Genomic DNA, 19,609 nt, shown 5'->3' with positions numbered 1-19,609 from the left:
AGTAACTGGTCTATTGAAAGATAAGCACTTGTTTTGGAAGATGAAATGCCTAGATAAGCATTAGACTTTTGAATTCCACTAAAGTGAAAAGCACCAGAGGGCTTTTTATGATCTCTTCCTTCTAACGGGAAATTTAGTAGCAACAGCTGACAGTGGCATTTGAAATTCTTGCTAATAAGCATTATATCCTGCGCTGAAATATATCTTTACAGCTACTTAGAACTGTCTCTGTTAGAAGTACTCCTAGAGTGAACTGCAGTATAATATACCATCTTAAATCTAACAAAGTTTTCTGTGATCTCTCCAGCCCCCCAAAAGCAAGAAGCATGCAAAGGCTAATTTGTATGACAGTGCCCGATACATAACTTAGAAGCTTGCCAAGGTTCATCCAGTAGAGTGCCCTTACGATAATCAGGAAATTATTTGAGAAGGTATGTACAATGTCACATTTCATTATTTATTGATGGCTAGCAACACTTTTAAAGAAATAACATGCCTTCCATTGTAATTGTATATTTACATTTCTCTTCACAGGAAAAGTCTGTATGTTTTAATTGTTCAGCTTGCCAGAAGATGAACCAAATCTGGCAGACAAGGTAATGCAATGACTAGGTCCCTACAAACTCCTTCTACCAACAGCATCTTGTAGGTTACTATCCTTACTCGTTGTCTTTCCAATCTTACTACTTCACAGTTTGAGTAGCAGTGACTGTTAATAGCTTGACCTATCCGAAGGTACAAGTGTGTTTCAGCAGAAAATTATATGCCAGAGAATATATCACCTGTTGCACTTCTTTCATAGCTTAATGAGCAGGCCTCACACGGTAAATGTCAATATCATTTTTGCATAGATTCTGCAAGGGTATTTGCATAGATCTGTTCTGGATAAATGGAAAACTCTGGAGCTGAAAGAAAGGTTGAATATTTTTCTCTCCAGTGAAAAAGAAACCAAAAGGTGGCATTATGAAAAAGAAAGAAGACATCACAAAGAAAGAGATATACAGGATATTTTACTGAACATGTTAAATTCAGTATTGATTACCCATAATGTGCCACGGTAGTTTCACAAGAAAGGAAATTCATTGTATGTGTAAAGCTCCATGTCAGCACAAAACTTCCTCTAATATGACAGTGACCTTCAACTGGTTGTAGTACTCTGCTAAAACGGTAGTGTTATGTAAAACCTGAACAGACAAAACTCTTGAGGTAACTTCAGAGGGAATTTCATGTAATAGAACATGTCCCTGATTTTTATGATTCTCTGGTACCTCTGAAGTATTATTATTGCATTTTACTGGAAACCAAAATTCATGTCAAAATGATAATCTCACTGTAAAATCAAGACAGTAAGGATTGGGAAGTGTCATCTGCATAATCATATGATCACATCATCACTTTTCTGTTTTCTTGAGGGGGAATACCTGTTTGATTGAACTAGCCGTATCAGTCCAAGGTTCAGAAGCTGTGCTAGTCCAAATGAGTCAAGTTTTGAATGGAGGGGCAGTGGAACCGGTTACTTGGAAGGCAAAATATGCGCACAGACGGAGTGCGCTGGAGAGGTACACAAGAGGCCATCGCAGTTCAGACTAGTACAGTTTCCCAGCAGGGAGCCCCATGTCTGGGTCATGCTCTGTACTGTTGAGATGATACTGAGATGTGAAACTGCAGGGTTTGGCTTTATGAAAGTAGAAGAGCTGTCGCTGTCTTCTGCAGGGTACTTCAGAGACAGATGCACAGAACTGTAGTACTGTGGTACATCCAGAGGATCCAGCCGTATTCCCATTGCCTTAACACTGGTGACATTAGAGGTAGATGGTGGAAGATGCTGGTGCTTCACCTCTGGCGGTAGCATGAAACTACCACTGAAGCGATTTGTAGTTATATGCCTATGGACAGCACAAATTACAGGAGAGAGATATTTTAAACATGTTATATCTCCTCAAAATCTGAGTGTAACTCTATATGCTGAAGCTGAGTTGGTCCTGCAGCCAAAGGGTGCTCCTTGAGCTAACAAGCCTGTGAGGACTCCTTAAAGAAAAAGTCGTGGAAGATTTCTTTAATGCAGAATCCTACGGGTTGTCCTAGTAGCTAATGATACCCGCAGTCACTGCAGTTCCCACCAAGCTCTCCCTGACCTCACCAAGGGCTTTTTTTAGTTAAAGTTAACATGCAGGACTGAACACGCATTCCACTGGAAGCTGCCTTCTGAGTCCTCCTGCCAAGGTCCCTGTGGACCCATAGCAGATGTCAAGGAAGACACAGGCATTCAGCAGCATAATTCAACAGCAGGGGTAGGTTGCCTGAAAGTTACATTCACTTGCCTGAACCGAGAGATCCTAAGAATCGCCCTATGCTAGAAAACAGTCCCACCAGCTCCAAGTGAAAGAGAGCTGCCCCTGTGCCCTGCCGTAACCCAACGAGGTGGCCCGTTTTGCCTGCCTGCCAGCCAGCAGCATCGTCCTGGGAAAGAAATAATTAAATAGGAGAAGTTGCTGGATCAAACAACCATCAAAGCCCTCTCAGAGTCCCCGGTAATGAGACCTAAACCACAGCCTGTGTCCCCTGCCAAGCCCCTGCCCCAGCTGCAAGCTCACACGGCCAGGCCAAGAGTTTAGGTGAGCAGCACACAGGGCTTTGGATGACCTCTGCTGCAGAAAGAGCCAAGCGAGGAGACGGCTCCTCGAGCAGTGCTGCTCTGCGTAAGTTCAGCTGTGTCGTCTGTGCAGGTGGCAGCTGGAGCAAAATCTGATCAGCGCAAAGACAGTAGTTAGCTTTTTCACCATACTCCAGCCTCTGCAGGTCTTGTTCACAAAGGCAGCAAGGTGCAAGTTCTGTGCAAGGTTGAGAACAATTCCTAGCAAGTGCACACATTGCCTCAGGCTGCTCAGCTTGTGTGTGTTACACCGGATATCCATTTTATTCCATTAAAAGTTAATGCTTAGGTGCAACTAATAATTTTACAGCTGGCAATAGAAATAGGGACAGAAGAACTATAAATATTGTTTTCACATGGCATGTAATTTTTGCTTCGCTTCTTTCTTTCCCTTCAGTTCTCCTCCATAAAACTGTAATAATAATAATAATAATAATAATAAATGAAGAAGAAATAGTAAAATCAAATAATTTAAAAACAAATACACCAAAACAAACCAAAACCTTTCTAGTGACAGAAATACTTTCATACATGGCAAGATATGCAAATTTAATTTGCTTCATAGAAGGGGATGTTACTAGATAAGTGCTTCGCTATCTGACTGACAGTGTACCTTGACTAAATAGCTGTTTGAAGATATGAGGAGCTAGATGGAAGCAGTTGTCCTTAAGATGGCCTAAATACCTCATGCTGTGTTCATTAAGGACATCACTCAGAGTACTGTGTTAGGATTCGTGGGGTTCTTTGCTCAATTTGATCATCTTTAGAAGCTCACAAGATCACAGGCCAGACTCATCAAAGCAAGGGATAAAAGAGATTTTCCTTTGTACAGCTTGGATGTGGAGCTACTTTAAATTAAACAATATTTTAATAAATTTAGTTTTCATTTTGTTAATAGTTTTGCATTTAGTAGTGGATGAGTGGATGACTGCTAAAGCGAGTATGATATGAAAAGATAAGTACTTGTTTATATAGAATTTTCAGTGTTATACTGGAACTTTTGTGCTATTATCTGGTAGAAAATGCTATTAATTTGTGACTGTCTTAATATAATAGTGGGGTCTCTTAATACCGAGTTTTTTCCATACAAGATATAATTTGCATAAGATGATAGACTTCTGTTTGGACTTCTGAACTATAAAAGAAAATTATTAATTAGAGCTGGTTTTACGATTCTGTCATCTCAGTTTATGAGGACCTATGATTATTTAGACCAAAGGAACTAAAAGTGTGAAGGAAAATCATGACTGTCAAAGTTTTAATGGGGATATGGTACACAGAATGAAGTTTGGAGTTAGAGCATACTTGAGAAATGTCAGGACCCAATAAAACCTGGGAATGCCTGCACTGAAAAACAATCACTTCTTTTCTTGGAACCCATTATCTGGATGACATCTAGACTTTATTATAAAAGATGATTTACTCGCATGAGAGACAGCTTTTCTGTGAAAGTAAATTATAGCAGTTGAAAAATTTTTATTCGGCATTGATAGGCTATCTTTATATGTGGAATTGCTACAACAGTTTCCTTTGGGATCTGTAGTTTAGGTGTGTCCTTCTGCCATTTTCTCCAGAGACTGATTTGCCAGCAAAGCTATTTTTCTCTGTATTTATTTTTCCTTGGGCTGCAGCATGTTTTGGGATCTCCTAACAGTACATTACTAGAAATATTGTCACCGTCTGTGAAGGAGATTGGGGCGTAACTACTGATGCATGCTTTATAGTTAGGAAACATGCTGATTTTTCCCAATATGAATAGAAATTCTCAACACTGAAAATTCTACATAGAAAGATGTCTTATCCACGCCCTCCAAAAGTAATGTTTCGTTAAAAAGTTATCAGAAATAAAGATAACTTTATGGGGTTTTTTGGCAACCCTAGAAGTAACGTCAGGACTGATTCTTCTAAACTTGAAATGGAGAATCAAGTTATAGTATTCCTGTTACTTTTTAATTTTCTGTGCCTGTAAAGAATAATAAGGAAGTCATCTAAAGATTCCTTCAAAGTGCTTCTTACCACTGTATAATTATATATTTACTAGTTGATGACTATTCCTAAGTTTACTGGTGCTTAAATTACTGTCTGAGATGTCAGTAATGTTGATACCACATTAAAATCCCCTCTGAATGCTCGATTGACAGACAAATAATCTAGAAACTTTTCAGGCAAGTGCAACAAGTATCAAGAAGAAGCAATTGATTGTAAATGCTTTCAGACAAGTCATTACCACTGAAGATATTTGTGTATCAGTTGACATGACCTTTGAGACGAATGCTTACCCACATGCACCACTACTTCTGAACATGTGTAAATTATTCTATTACAACTACCAGTTAAGTGCATTTGTACACAGAAGTGTCTCTATAGAATAAATGTCTTTTAGCATTTTAAAGAGAAAATGGCAGGTTTCCTGTCCATCAGAGGAAAACGTTCTTGTTTGTCTAATTGAGATAGAGCATCACTGTGGAAGAAAGATGGTAGAGCAAGATATGACATTGCTTAAGACAGCTAAGTAGTAACTATGTCCACTTCTTTCTAGCAGCAATTCTTAATCCACAATGAGGACTGGGCATGTGAATGGCATCAGCACCTTCATTCAACACTTACACACTCAAAAGAACATATGAAAGGCCAAATTAGGATAAACTGAAGAGCCATCTGCTCTGGTAGCCGTTCTCTGGCAGAGATCACAGGTGGGTGTCTATAGAAGAGTGTGCGAAACAATATATTTAAGTATCTAGGAACCAAACCTTTTATTGGGGGCAGTAGGGTGGGTTGGAGGGGGTTGGGGGAGACAGAAAAGAAAACACACAATAAATGTCATCATCTATTTTGTCTTTTGGTAAATTAAAAGCAAGTGGAGACTTTCATTCTCTGGCAAGCACAATAGTTATGGTAAACATCATTGTTACAAGCTGCTCAGGCAACTGATGGTCTGAAATCAAAACCTCATTGTGGGGATGCTACTTTTTCAAGCTTAGAAAGAGTGAAGTTATTAAAAATACCATATTTATAATAAATGTCTTTGTACTTATAATGTCTTTAATGGGAGGTCTCTTTCACCAGTCAAGCTATTTTCCCAAGTCCTTAGCTGACACTGTTGGTTCTGCATAAGCCTGAGAAACAATACATAATATCATAAAACCTGGGTTTTAGTACCCCAAAATCATTAATTCTGGCCTCTCCTGGGTATTTTCTTGCTTTTGTGTCTCTGTATCATACCTTGAATATTAGTTTACCAAAAGGTTTTTTGCTTAATATGTGTATACAAGGCACACAGTTCACTGCACTCCTAAAGTTCATCAGTTTACTGTCAAATAAACTTTAATATTCAGCTTACTGCTCTTAGTATCTAGCTCTGGAATTAAGCACTGGTTTTATGGCTGCAACCTTTTAAAGGGGTAAATGTGCACTCCTATTCCCTTTCTCAAAATTTCTGTCATTTTTCTTTCTTGCATTACGCAGAATTGCCTTCTATAAAGAGTTTTGCTAGCATAACTTCCTTAGTGTCTGCAGTATTGCATAGCATGATAAGGCCTCATTTACATAGATGAAGTAAATTTCCCTTCTTTATTTGCTTTCAAAGCCAGTGGGAGCTATGTCCATATACCTGATGACATTATTTAGTTATTAGACATTAAGGAAAAGAGTTGTGGGAAAAGCAACAAATACAGTATGAAATTGGGGCTTCTCAGAGAATTCACAACAGCCATTTTCAGCAATTGAGAGATATTGGAGAGATTATTCTTCAGGGACCATGGACTATTTACAGCCGGAGCATAAAGGGAATAGGCAAAAACTACTCTGTTCACCTCAGCCTGTGCCTAGCCAGGGATTCCCATGTTTTCTTTGAATATCCATGTAATTCACCTGTATCCTTTTGCTGTTCACTCCACACCAAAGCTCAGCAGAAGGAGGCAGTTGAATGGCAGTACCACCCAGCAAAAGCTCAGAGCAAGTATTTGCTGCTGTGACCTGATGACAATGCAGCGTACAAACTTGTCAGGGAGGTTTTTTTAATGTATTTACCAAATACCTTTTACAGCTTCCAGAGATCCACAGAGGTATCGCAGTGAGGGTAGATTCTTCAGGCAGGTAAGGACAAAAGAATAGGGATCCCTTTTCTGGAAAGCTTAATTAAAGGCCCTGTTGTGTTACCCGTAGAATGAAAGCTTGGGGCTAACAGGCACCACAAATACTAGACCAGAGTCACTGCACCTCAGTCTCCCTCTGTGTCAGGTAAATCTCAGTCGGTTTTTCGGTCAAGTCTGGAGAAAACGCCAAGAGAGGAAAAGGAGTACAGAAAGCAGATCCTTGGCTTTCAGTTCCAGAACAGGATATGCAGGGCTGAATTTGAAAGGAGTGTGGTGGTGTGGTACCTGTGCGGTGGAATCTGGGTGGGCTGTGTCTCAGTCACTATCAGCCTGCTGGCTGCAGCATTAGTTTCTCTAAATCCCGTGCCTAACCCATGCCTTTTCCCAGTCACTCCTTCCCCATCTGAAAGGCACAGGTATGAAGAACACCTGAGTTCAAAGAAATAAAATGAAGGCGTATTGTGTGCTTGGGAGACATGCTTTACTGCCATTTGTTAATACTTTTGCCCGTTGTGTGGTACTGTCATCTAATGTCTTCCCCTTTGATAGTCAGAAAACACAATCTGGTGAAAACAGGGCATGCAATTTTTTATCTCAGGACCAATGCTGTCATTCCTCTTCAGCTTAAACAGAATTTTTAAGTTGAAGGGGCTGTGAATTTATGCTGTAATTGTATATGAATTGTTTCTTACTTAGATGTGAAATACAGGAACACAGTAGCTGTCTTCAACATGTGCTGCACCAAGCTTGACCAACGGTCAAAGCAGTGGTTTGAAGCAAAACAAAATGAGGTATTCTTCTGAGAACAGCAGCATGTGAATTCCAGTTTCTCACTACAGCTGAAGTGTAATTCAGTTTTCTGTTAAACCCATACAGCACCATCTATTTAGACAGAGCATCATGGATACCATCTAATGTTTCAATAAAGTGTTGAGTGAGTTTATCCATGCCCAGCTCACTCTTTGAGCTATGCTGCCTCTAGTCTATCTGTCTCATAAAGATTTTAATACAAAATGCTGACACAAAGAATTTCTTTGGAAGAGATTAATCAGGCATGAAAAGTACAGCAACAGTTATAGATGGATCTTTCTGTAGCTGCTGCGATTACACTAATTTTAATAGATGTTGAGTGTCTTCAAAGATCCCATCATTAGAAAGTCTAGATCTTAATTTGGTTTTTGCTCTTTTCCAAGTGAACTGTGAAGAAAGCCTGCAAGTTGTTAGTATAACGGAGACTGCTAGATGTTCCTCTAGGAAAGGAAGATCTTGTAACTTGAATGATCAGCAGAAAAGTATAAAAGCTAAAACACAGGTCAAAACATTTGAGGACAGGGCATAAGGGGAACCACACCCAGCACAGAACTACAGGTAGAGAGACCACCTGTGGTACAGGGAACTCTACAAAGAGAGATGATGGACAGGCAAAGTTGCAAAAAGTATTTTCTGCATGTTGTTACTTACAGAAAATGGTGCTTTGGAAATATAACTTCTACCGTTACCTATGGTTCATCCTGCTAAGATGCTGAAACTTGTTTTTAACGCTAGATTACACAGGCAAAGGCCAAAAGGGGCGTAGACTAAATGTATTTCTGTGAGGAAGGACTATGCATTTGTGCCTTTTTCTTGACTGACTTTGGTGTCTCAAGCCTGGTGATCTCCAGGTGAAATTTTTCTGTATTCGGAACACTTATATGTGCTCTGCCCTGTATGGATTTTGTGTGTTTAGTAAGGTGTAAGTGAAAGCTGTAACCTGAGTTTGGGACTTTATCAAACTTCTCTTTTGCAGGCTGGCTATTTTGCTGAGTTTTGTAGAAGCTTAATTATCTTTGGAACTTTAACCTTATATCAAATTCTCAGACAACAAACAAACTGACATGCACATGAATAAAAATGTATTAGCATGATAGAATGTAAACTTTGTTTCCGGAGGAAACAAAGAATCAGCCTCATACGCTACAAATCCACTCACCGCAAAACATCCTTCTGGTCAATTAATTAGCACGTTTAATAACTTTATTCTTATTTTTGTTATGAAATCTTATTAATTAATTTTCTAATGGCCTGTTATTAATATGAATTCTATATAACAAATCATTCCTTCTCACGTAGTTTGAATTGTTTTGTGCTTTCTTTTGTGCTGCTCTCTTATTTAAATTATTGACAGATGTTCTTTGACCTACCTTCTGGTCTTCCTCCACAGCCTGAAGGCTTTAGGTTGTTGAGCCATACTCGGTAGCTCTGGAAACTGCAGTTGCTTTCACTTACGTCATGATGCTGCTTAAACAGTCCTGTTGCTGCAAGAGACCACTTTTATTGCCTGATGGGTCAAGTATTTAGATCATCACGGTTATGAAACCACATTGTATAATGACTCAACAAGTAGCTTATATTTTCTCTGACCGGACTGTAATATGTGGAATGCCAGTGTACGTTGTCCTCCTCATGAGTCTATTTATTTTGCTTCATAAAATATTGAAAAGCACAAAGGATTCTGCCAAAAGCAACTTTTCTCTTCTCCTAAGGGGTCCTCCTTGGATTTCTTATAAAGACTGTAGACAGACTGATTGAACTCAGTGGGTCAGACCCCAATAAACAGCAATGCAGTAGAGGAATGAATACTTATTTTTCCTCAAGGCATTTTAAGAACAAAAGACACCTTAAACACACAGTACTTAGTGCCTTGATTATCAAAGGCTTGTGATCAGAGAAAATATGATTATGTAGGCATGAAGTGAGGAAACCACCCGAGAAAAAGCTCACAGTATAAAAGATCTATTGAAACAACACTTTATGGACATTTGCTGCGTGCACTTATGGCACTACATCAATAAAATAATAACCTAGAAGGAGCTGTCTCCCATATTTGTTTGCAAGAAATATAGGAACAGTGTTCTAAAGAGACTTGTGTGTATAATAAAAGATAATGTGTGATGGCACACAATATATTGAACAGAAAGGCTGAAAATAAATCCCAATACTCTTATTTTACTTTTCGGCATTCCTCTGTACATTTCTGAATATTATTACAATGGGGTATCAAATTGTATTTATTTCTCTACAAGCCAGCTGGACTAGTAATGAAATGCATGTCTGCTTCTTTTCCCAAGTGTTCCTACAAACAGCAGGAGAAGGGTACGTGGGTATGCCTGATGCACTTTGCACTGAAGTACGCTGGGCTTCAGCACTATGACTGGGCCTCCTGGGTCTCTGCAAGGACATACGCCATAACAATAGAAAAGCTCAGGAGATGCTTAGGAGTAGAGTTTCTTTTCTTCTGCCTGATGATGTGGCCTGCCGGTCAAAGGCACTGCTGATAGGGCCAGCACTCTTATTTACATCTCTGTTTTCAGGGCAGGATTTGTGAATAGGGTTCTGCATGCAGCTGCATTTCTCTCTTGGTTTTATTATCTCGAGGTTAAAACTCACATCTGTTATTTCCATGTCGAGTAGGAACTACTGAAAGCTCCTAGTCTGTGTCATACATCAAGAGGGACAGGCTTCTGCTGTAGGGAAATCTGGAAGGCAGAATTATCTACTGCATCCTGGGGTCTCTTCTAAGTTCTCAGTGAAAACAGTATTTTTACATTACATGCACTGTCAGGATCTCCAAGAGACTGATTATCTTCTAAAGCGTGAGTTCCTTTTATCTTCTAAATACTTGTTTGGATATAGCAGTTGTGTGACAGAGAATAACATTGGCTTTACTGAAACGAATACAGACTTATAAAAATATTAAGAAGCCTGGACTCTCCTGCCTTCTCATGTTAAAAAGCTTCTAGGACTCCACACAGTGCTTTTCAAGGGATGTTCTTCTGACACACACACTCCTCACGTGTGGCAACTGACCTAAAAAATGAAAAACAAGTAGAACCCAGGTTATGAAGAGGTGCTGTGATTTCAAAAACACACCCTGCAGATCAGGGGCAGGTTGTACCTACAGCCACCTGCCCTATCCAGTGAGCATTCTGCCTTTCTTTGACTTGAGTTTGCAGTTTACTGATTCTGACATTGGGAATTTACTGCCTCACCTGCAAAAAACATCTGCTGGTGTGGATTTCTCCCATGCCGGACATAGGAGGCCAAGGTGCATACCAGATTCTGAAGGAAAAAACCCACCTTAAAATGGAAAGCATCCTGCTGCATATTGGATTAATGCGCTGTCAAGAACTATATGTGTCAGTACATCAAAACCAGAGAAAACAGAAACACAGTTTTAAAAAATCAGCTTGTGGTATTTTCTTTTTTCAGACTGTAGTGCAGGCCCCTCAGTCCCGGAGAGCTATTAGGCTGGTTTTCACTTTTCCTTTTTTGCTGGAAGATCAGTATGTGTGGACCTTCTTCCAGTGCAGGAAACCTAAAATGGGCTTCCAGCAAAGCAAGGTAGTGCTCTTACTTGATCGTGCAGGGAGTCACTGATGGAAAAAAGCAAGTCATCCAGTGCTCTGAAGTGTCACCACTGTTCGTTAGGACAGATTAGTCTGTCAACAAACTAGAAGTCGTGACACAGCTATAGGAAAACTACACCAGTTTCTGGAGGTGCCCAGATATGTAGATACCATGACAGCTCTAATTTTAAAGTCTGGGCTATTCTGTGTCTCCATCCCCTTGAATTTAAGAGTAATGGCACAAGAGAGAGAGTAGTACATTCCTTGCATGAGGCATCATCTGTCTGTATGAAGGATTCAAGACCCCCTTCTCAAAAGGGAACCGGGGTGGGAGTCTCGCAGTATGGGGATGATGACTGGTTGAATACTGCTTGGTCAGTCTCCAAAAACCTAAAAATATGCTAGCCAAACCTATATATGTTTCTGGAGTCATTATACCGATCTGGTTGACCTGCTGTTTCCCATCACTAACTCCTACAAACAACTTTATGTTCAGCCCAGTTACAGAGTCCCAAATTTCAGCCATTTTTTTGAAACCTCATTTGAAAATGAGATTTAAATTTTCTTTCAAAGGGCAGAAGCTATCTTTTATCACACTTAGCCTCACAGAAGACCAATTTATTTATTTTTTTCCCCCAAAAAATGGCAGTAATAATTAATAGCACATCTCTTCAGGCAGAAAACATGCATGGAAAATCTTTATGATAAACATTTAGAAGGTTATGGGTATGGTAAAATGGGAATATCACTGAAATATTTTCAGTTCTTACATAACCAGTGATATTGAGCACACCTTGCTATTGTATTTGTCTTTATATTTCTTCATATCCACAGGCTCATAAGATGTAATTCTTTAGTCATATAAATAGGTATATATAATACATATACATTTTGCGCATTCTACATTTTAAATATTACAAGCTCTTCCATAAGTTAACATACCTCTCTGCATACTAAAATAACTCTCTTTTTACCATACTTTTTCACAGGCACACAATTTTAAAGGTGACGTAGATGGAAATATTAATGTTAAACAACCTTTCAAGAAATCTTTTTTATCACTGGCAAAACAGAGGGTTTAAGCTTCACCCTAAACACCATTATTTACAACAACAGTAAAGAGAAGTAGCAGAGAAACCTCTGTAATGCCTTTCAATGATATGGTGTATAGTTTAACAACAGAATAATAATCTGGAACCAGGAAGTTTATTAGTAGACATAAAACTGTTGATTCCCTACTAAGGCTCATGCTAATGTATGTAAAGCATGACAAAATAAGCCATCCTGAAAAAATAAATATAGATTCTTCAGAAAGCACTTATTACTTACAGTTACCTATATCAAAAAATGTTGCCATTTCAAAATGAATGCATTGTCCTTCGACCTCTAGTAAATAATTACTGACTTTTGCACTCACAAGATTTGTTTTCTCTTTCAGTCTCTGCCTGCAAAGGTTGTTTTTGTTTTTTTTTTCTCTTTCTTAATGATTAAACTTTAAATACTTTTAAATAATAGAGTGAAAAGGAAATAAACCTATGCTTATCTTTTCTAATGCAGAGTTAAGCGCTATATGTACCACCAGTGCCACTGAAATCAACAGAAAATTTGTGGAACAAGGAGATCAAGACCGATCCCTACCAGAGAAGGTAACAAAACTAGTCTTAGTAAAAAAATTTTTGGCAGAGCAGGAATACCCATCTGACTCTATGTTTTTCAGTCATCTTTATTTTTTTCCTAATATATTTTTCTTTATCATCAACCATTTAACCTCCAGAGTGTTGTCTGCTAATAATACTGTCACTTTTGACCTCATCTTACCCAGTTCAAGTATTTTTCTTACTTTCCATTACTACAAATGTTGGTTCAGGATATTCATCATATTGTCAAACCCCACTGAAATCCCACAATAAAAGATGTGGCTATACCTAGCTAACACCTTAATGGGGAATCAAAATGAATCAGAGCCAGATGCAGCGGCTAAACAGCCAAGTTTCAGTCTTTCCAATGTGCAAAGCAGATATGCCTATATAAAAATCAGACCCCTGTACACTTTGCTGCTCAGTGAGAGGTGCAGCTTTTCAGTCATTACTGAGATTTGTACATGTAATATCTTGATTGCAAGTTTAGAAATCACTTTTTAAAGTTAATGTTATATGGCGTGAAGAAATGTGTTTTAGCACAGGCATTGCAGTGAGGCAAACAGCTGATTTTGTAGGCAGCAGTTTGAAAGTACAGTATTGGCAGTTATAAAAATCTTGTTTTGACTTGTAAAGTGAGAAACTCGCTATGGACATCATTGAGGGAGAATAAATAGAGTAAACCAAGGTGTCATTTATAGACTGTCACTTCTCTGACCATAGCCAAACATTAAAAATGAGACTTCAGGATAAAAAGCCTCCAAAATACTACATGAAGTAAAGCATCTACAAAAGATTACAAGGAAGAATTGACATTATTAGAAGGATACGTGCTTTGATCAGTGTTAATGAACTGTACATGAAAGGTATGGATTTCAAAGAAATGATGGGAACCACAATGCTGGAGGAATGTAATAATGTGTCAGGCTTTTTGCCACATACACTCCTCACTTAGTAGAAAATGAATTATTTCTATGACTGGAAACTGTTATTTTAAGATTGTTATTTTTGAAGTGCTATTAATTATTCCTAATAAAGTTATTTTATGGTGGATACAAGCAAACAAACTGCTTCATTCTCTTTTTTGGTGTGTATATTGCTCTCTGAGCTCTGAAATCTGCAATACAGCTACAGTACAGCATCCCCAGAGTGCCAAGTCAAATGAGTCTTCCCATAAACTTGTACCAATTGATTAATCAGTTTTCTTAATAATCACTTGCTTCCACTCTGAATAAAACGTTCGGAAACAAGCAGTCTCAGAACACTGGATTAAATTTGCCTCTCTGAGGGCACAAAAGAGATGGTTCGTATTGCTGAGAAAGCATTTGCTCTGGAGAAAAAGTGGATGCTGATCTTGCTCTGTCCTACCTTATGTGTTTTCCAGTAAATGGCAAAATGTAAATATACTTGCAGCTCCTTGTCAAGAAATACTACACATGAAAGATATTACTGGACCTCAAAAAAAAAAAAAAACAAAACACCAAAACAAAAACCAACCCAACCACCTTCCTTTTCCGTTCATAGATCATACACACAAACTAATATTTACAGCAATTTTATTCAAAACCCTTGACGCATTTCCTTCAAATTTCTTGGCCTCTTACTTACTTCTCACTTACATGATCTTTCTCAGATATACCTCTCCTTAAACTGCAAGGCCATCCGTAGTGTTTGTCCTATCACTGACACAATTCTGAAGGTTTCATGCAAGTCTCAGGTCTTGTCATTGCCCTGATGGCCACCAAGCAATTTACCCGTGTGCTAACTCTGACTCTGTTTTTAGTCAGTACATGGTGTTACTGACCTTCAGACATGCCTCTGCAGCTTTGTAGAGCAGAAGCAGAAACATTTCCAGGGGCTGATGCCCTTATTCCAGAGTTCAGCACCACCAGTGTGAGCAAAATAAAAGCCTTCCATGAATTTGCTGCTAAGATGTTTCTCAAACATCTTCTGGCAAACCTTATGGCAAAAGCAAAAAAGGATTTTTTAACACTGAAACACAAAGCTTAATAAAACAACTGTTGTCTTTGAAGAGAGAGGCTGACAAATGGATCAGTGAAATATATAGTTATCATCCGTTTGCCTTTAAGGTGAGGTCTTCACACCTTTCAGGTAATAAACTTTACTAATTCTAGTCTGACATGAAAGCTGCTCTGATCTAACAGCACTTCCAGTAAAAGGGAAAATCCCATTGTCCCCTTCCTTTACTCTCTTTTTCTTCCTCTGCTGTTTTCAACTCTACCATTCTGTCTTCTTCCCTCAGTCTGGCTGGACTGCACAGCTAAGCCTCTGAGACAGCTCACCAAACCGTCAGAAACCTAACCCAGCTAAAAAAGTGAATCACTTCCATGTGAAGCTGATAAGGAAAGAAAAAGACTTGACTATATCAGTGCAAGAGATTTGCTTTCATTCTTCACACTTCTATTTATTTTCAAATATGTAATGTTAAAGCAATTCCTCTGTCATATTCACTTATGACTGTGATGATCAGCCATCTCACGTTATGATTTCTCCTTTTCTTCCAGAAATAGTTTAGAGCTCAACTGCTTCACATTCAACAAACCTTCAGGCCCCTCCATGGAAAGTTATCAGCTGCAGGATTCAGTCAAAACAAGGAACCAGAGGCTTGTGCTTTGTGAGAAAGCTTGAAGGTGGATAGCTTAACCATCACAGAAAAGCATATTGCAACAAAAAAGTTCTTTTCATGTTGTTCTTTTCTTCTTCCTTAGGGAGATCTCTGTAGCTATCAGATATTCTAGCTGAGTTTCAGTGTCCATGCTATTAAGCATATAATATGAAAGACCTTTAATTCATCCCGTCATTTTCAGTGAAACAGCCACTGAAAGCTGTTTATTTGCCCTCCTAGCCTGATTTTACAGGAAACAGGCACTTTATCACACAGCTTTTGAATAGAGGATTGTGATAGCAAAACCAAATACCAACAGACAGATGAAACAGAGGAACAGTATTTTATATTAATAAAAGCAGGAGGATGAGTTCCTGCTGATCATGTTTACTGCTTGTGTGCTACTTATTTGAATAAATTGTTTCCATGGAGGGCATCAAAGAGCACTGGAAATTCAGGCTCGGATTGCCAACCTTTTTTTAATGTTACATGCAGTATAATTCCTATGGTTGTCGCTATTAATTGCTTGGTGCTGGTCACTCAGACACATGAGCAATAAGAAAAAAAAAAACTATCGACACAATTCATCAGGTGTGTTAGTTTGGTAGAACAGTTTGTTTAATTATTGCTGTTATCAGTTAATTACAATGAGAAATCTTTAGACATAAAGGAGAAGGAAAACCTACAGTCTCATTTAATGGCTGATTACTGTTACTGTATAGAAAAGTACTACTGTTTTATCTCTATTTTTTCTCATAAACCCTTGTGTATTGGAGAGAGGAGAAAAATGAACCAAAATACTTCATAGGGCTCAGCTAACAGGAAGGAGTTTAAAATGTCATAGGCCACTTTTGAAAGAGCATGCCAAAATATAGCCACGGACATTCAAGGCTACTTCAAGAAAATGTGTTGTTTACCATTCTGTGGGTGTTGAGTCCATGCCAGGTTGTTTCTTCTTTTCAGGACTTTCAGCGGGTGACACTTGACCATTTACTCTGCATTCCCTGTGCAGAAAAGGAGTACCAGAAGTGCTCAGAGACCAGAGCTAGAACTTGTGGGACACCAGGACATGAACTGCACCATGGATGGTGCTTCCAGGTGAGAAGCACCTACAGCTACTGGGTAAATTGTTAAAGCTGCAAAAATTTTTTTTAAAAAATAATAAAATCACACCTTATCCATAAGCATTTTACTTCCTTGTTGCTGGAAAAAAGAGGTGTACTAAGGTCTCAAAGTAATTGACAAGAGGTAAGAACAAAGTCAGAAAGCGATCATTTTATTAGTGACATCTTTTTTTTCTTTGCCTTTTAATCTTGGCTGACAAGGTTGTTGAAAAATGGTACTTTCGGGTAGGATGTAAGTAGGCTGTAAGTAATTCTTTCAGCTCACTTCTTTGTTGAAGGAGCAAATCCACACAGTGAAATCGTTGGAAATGTAGTAAGTGTAATGTATTAAAGATGATCAGATTGTTATTATTTTTTAAAGGGACAGGTTAAAGAAAGTTACTCCTCTTCCCTCACCACTGTTAAATCATCAGTGACGTGGCCTCTGTCTCCTCCCGTCTCATTGCAGTATAACAGTGGCTAAACTACTAGGGCTATAGCAGAATGGGAAAAATTGAGAATATCCCAGATCCTGAAGAAGACCAGAGACAAAAGAACACTGAAGATTTGCACTCAGATAAAATGCCTGAATGCCCTAAAAGTACCATTCACAGGAAGAAATGCAAACTGATTGTTGAATAATGTCAGCAAGTTCCTATGCCAAAACAATATATGAAATCACGTTACTCATTCTGTATAGGAAGATAGTCCTCCTTTGTCCCTCCACTCCTAGACAGGTGCTAGTGGGAGCTGGCTGAAGTTCACATCGTGTTACTTTGCTCTTCACAGTTGAGGCAACTATTCTAAGCTAGTCATCTAGATTTCCTCTGCAGGCAGTGAAGGGGGAGCGGAACCTTTACTGCACAATTTATCCCATTTTAAATGTGTATCTAGAATGGGTCAGAGGAATAACAGAGGCGAACAATTAATCACTTCCAGATGGCCAAAGCTCAGAGAGAGATGCCCTTATGTGGTTCTCTTAACTGGATGACTAAATACAGGTTTTAGGCTTAAATGTAGCAGTATCTTATATGCTTTTTCAGCTTTGGTGTTTCTGCATCCCTCAGAATTATGAAGTATTTACTTAATCCTGGAGGCAGGAAATGTAACAGGAGGATAGACAGTTTGATCTGGTATTTTCACTTTTGATATGGGATGTGACTGGTATTGGATGGACTATCGCAGCAGAAAAGAAGAGCTTAGTACATAAAATGGGTGGAAAGTTCTGCACGTTATCATATGCACTCCCTTTAAATCCCAGGCAAATCACTGGAGACTGATTTTTCTGCTAGGAATTAGCCATAAAACATTCAGACATGAGTAGTAATTTCAATGTAATTGTCCCTTGATTGCTGGTGTTCCAACCGTTTTTTGATGCTGTTTTCCAGTGGTTCAGAATGAGGATATTTGCATTTTCTATTTTATTTGTTTTTAAATAAAACTGATTTGTTAAGTATAACTGCATTTAGAAAACTCAAACTTCAGAAAAAGCCAGATTTAAGATTGCCTTTGCCCAATTTTGAATTATCAACATAGAGATTTTCATAGGCTATTGCTTTATTTTTTTCACAGGCCAACTTTTTTAGTCTCAGCTGAATCTGTGACTCTGCTGCATTTTTGTAAATAAAAACTTTGCTATGACAAGATAAGCACGCAGAAAATGAGGAACATCTTTCCTCTCAAAAGTCTGGTTTAAGTGACTTGCTTTGAATCATAAGGTAATCTTGTGACAGATAATGATATAAAATACAATTTCTAAGTTGGCATTACATTGCCTTAACTGTAGGAATAAAGCCCATTGAAAACCAGATTGCTGTTTCAGTCTTGGTATAAAACTGAAATTATAAACTTGCATGATGAATTGCTGAGCGGCTGAGAACAAAAGATTTCAACTACATCAGAAGGAAAAAGTACTCTCTGAATTTATTATCCAAATCTTCCATAAAGTTAACGACCTTACAAGAAACATTTTTTGTCAAATAAACAATTTTTGTGCATAGCAATTCTACCCAATAATTTTAACAAGTTCAGTCTTTTAGTGCTCTCAAGTCCCACAGTTATTAATTTTATAGCTTCCAATATCTGAAAAAGTAAGATGAAGGTCTTGAATATAATATGATTAAGTTGACATCCACAACTATTTTCAGGGCATCAACCATCTTGTTCACTGCCTGAACATAAAAATGCAGGTTAGGCTAATACAATTAAAGACTTTATTATAATGCCTATAGAAAAGAACCCTGAGTTAAGATTAAACAGACAACTTTCTTTATGGTATTTCCCAATTTTGAGTGTGCTTTTTCAGTATTAGTATCTTAATGTAGTTTTTGTTTCCTGTGAAAAAGTAAAATAAATAACTGTTTAAAACTTCCTTTTCTACTTAAATGTAGTCATTAACACGTTACTTTCCTAACAGCCTGCTTTCTCCCTTCTCTCTGAAAGTAAAAAGCTGATGTATTAATGAGGAATTACCAGTAATACGATGACATGTGTAATTCTGTAATACCAAGAAATGATAGGCTTTTGTATTGACACTTTTAACTTTGTACCAATGGTCACAATTAATAATGAACATTTGTTGAACAAGATAAAAATCGATAAACTCGCTGACATATGGTAACCGCCTAAAAATGTGTTATAACTGATGTATGGCAATTGCATTGTTTGTTATTGATAAATCAATAAATAATATATCATCACAAATGTTCCTCTCAGTTCTCATTTGGATTAGATAATGAGCAATGTGATAGACAGAAAGAAATTTTAATTAGCTAGACTATTGAGAACAGTTGACTGACTTGGACTTGGTGGTTAACACTGACATTCAGCCACTGCTATACCACTACAAGCTAGAAGGTAAGGATTACATGGAAAACTGGAAATACCTCTGGTGCCAGCAATATATATAAGAGCAGCTCAAGAGAAAATTTAAGTTCAATTCTGAAATAAAAGTCATTAGTTGGTCAATACCCCTACTGATTTGAGTAAGATATTTTCTTGAATAATTTGTTTCTTGTCAATGTAAATACAGCAACTCCAGTTTTATCTCCAGAACTACATCGATCATATAGAGTAAAGGATAACATGTATAATCTTGACCACTCATATCAC

General features: G+C 38.1%; 1 long non-coding RNA gene across 1 annotated transcript; it reads left to right on the top strand.

Annotated features, from left to right (window-relative positions):
• The first annotated feature begins 311 nt into the window (after positions 1-311).
• LOC119154704 lies at positions 312-18,869 on the top strand. The gene is made up of 8 exons (XR_005106521.1): positions 312-431; positions 535-596; positions 5,193-5,346; positions 10,198-10,379; positions 12,690-12,778; positions 15,295-15,420; positions 16,359-16,493; positions 16,968-18,869. It is a non-coding gene; the product is annotated as an uncharacterized LOC119154704 (long non-coding RNA).
• Positions 18,870-19,609: the final 740 nt, after the last annotated feature.

Source organism: Falco rusticolus, chromosome 1 (assembly GCF_015220075.1).
Source record: "Falco rusticolus isolate bFalRus1 chromosome 1, bFalRus1.pri, whole genome shotgun sequence".
In the NCBI taxonomy this organism is placed as follows: domain Eukaryota; kingdom Metazoa; phylum Chordata; class Aves; order Falconiformes; family Falconidae; genus Falco; species Falco rusticolus.
This window is presented reverse-complemented; position numbering and strand designations above follow the sequence as displayed.